Source organism: Colobus angolensis, unplaced genomic scaffold (genome assembly GCF_000951035.1).
Source record: "Colobus angolensis palliatus isolate OR3802 unplaced genomic scaffold, Cang.pa_1.0 Scaffold500, whole genome shotgun sequence".
In the NCBI taxonomy this organism is placed as follows: Eukaryota; Metazoa; Chordata; class Mammalia; order Primates; family Cercopithecidae; genus Colobus; species Colobus angolensis.
Window position 1 is genome coordinate 322,021 of NW_012118489.1, and position 1,658 is coordinate 323,678.

Here is a 1,658-nt window from a genome sequence, read left to right on the forward strand (position 1 = left end):
AGCCGGGCATGGTGGCGGGCGCCTGTAGTCCCAGCTACTTGGAGGCTGCTGCAGGAGAATGGCATGAACCCGGGAGGTGGAACTTGCACTGAGCCGAGATCGCGCCACTGCACTCTAGCCTGGGCAACACAGCGAGACTCCGTCTCAAAAAAAAAAAGAAAAATCATAATTCGGTCGGGCATGGTGGCTCACGCCTGTAATCCCAATACTTTGGGAGCCTGAAGCAGGCAGATCACTTGAGGTCAGGAGTTCGAGACCAACCTGGCCAACATGGTGAAACTCAGTCTATACTAAAATTACAAAAATTAGCCAGGTGTGGTGGCTCACGCCTGTAATCCCAACTATTCGGGAGGCTGAGGCAGGAGAATTGCTGGAATCCAGAAGGCAGAGGTTGCAGTGAGCTGAGATCGCGCCACTGCACTCCAGCCTGGGCGACAGAGCAAGACTCAGTCTCAAAAAAAAGAAAAGAAAAAAGAAAGAAAACCATAATTCCCCAAGGAGAGCCTGAAACAATTTTGCCAGCTTCCTTCATGAAGGAAGATTTTTTCCCACCTTGGGAGACACCTGGTCTTTGGGAAATCTGTACTATGCTAGAAGGTTCTAGAAGGTAAACCTTGTGTCATGAGATAGGGGCAGCACCACCCTTTTCTGGGAGCACAGAGGAGGAAGAGGTTGGTGCCAGGATTTGGAAGTCTGGACAGGGGGGCGGTTACTCCTAAGAACCTCAATGAGGCTGGGTGCTGTGGCTCAGGCCTATAATCCCAACACTTTGGGAGGCTGAGTCAGGAGGGTCTCTTGATCCCAGTAGTTCGAGACCAGCTTTGGGCAACATACAGCGACCCCGTCTCTACAAAAAATTTAAAAATTAGCCAGGTGTGGTGGTGTATACCTATAGTCCCAGCTACTCAGGGGAGGATGGCTTGGGCCTGGGAGGTTGAGGCTGCAGTGGGCAGTGATCACTTTACTGCAGTCCAACCTGGGCAACAGAGCAAGACCCTGTCTCAAAAAAAAAAAAAAGAGATCTTGATTGTAATTGTTGTGAGTTAGGAGAGCCAAGAATTCTGGGAAGCAGGGTAGTTTTGTCTTCAGTCTTGGAGAAATCCTGGTTTGAGTACTTACTAGTGGTGTAGCTTGGACAGGTCACTTCACCTCTCTGATTCTGTTGGAGCCATGCTGCAGCTATTGCAAGGATTCAATACACCTAGCCCGAGGCCTGGCTTCCAGTGAGTACGCAGCAAATGAGCGCTCTTGATGATACTGCCAAGACCTAAAGCATATTGTTGAGTTTTTCACAGCCAGCTCCCTGGGGACTAACCCCAGCACCTGGCCCAATTGTCAGGTAGTCAGCAGCTTACGTTTCTTTTTTTGAGACAGTGTCACTCTGTCGCTCAGGCTGGAGTGCAGTGGTGTGATCTCGGCTCCCTGCAACCTTCACCTCCCAGGTTCGAGTGATTTCTCGTGCCTCAGCCTCCTGAGTAGCTAGAATTACAGGTGCCTGCCCCATGCCCCACTAGTTTTCGGATGTTTTTTATTTATTTTTTGTTTGTTTTTTTGAGACGGAGTCTCGCTGTCTCCCAGGCTGGAGTGCAGTGGCGCGATCTCCGCTCACTGCAAGCTCTGCCTCCTGGGTTCACGCCATTCTCCTGCCTCAGCCTCCC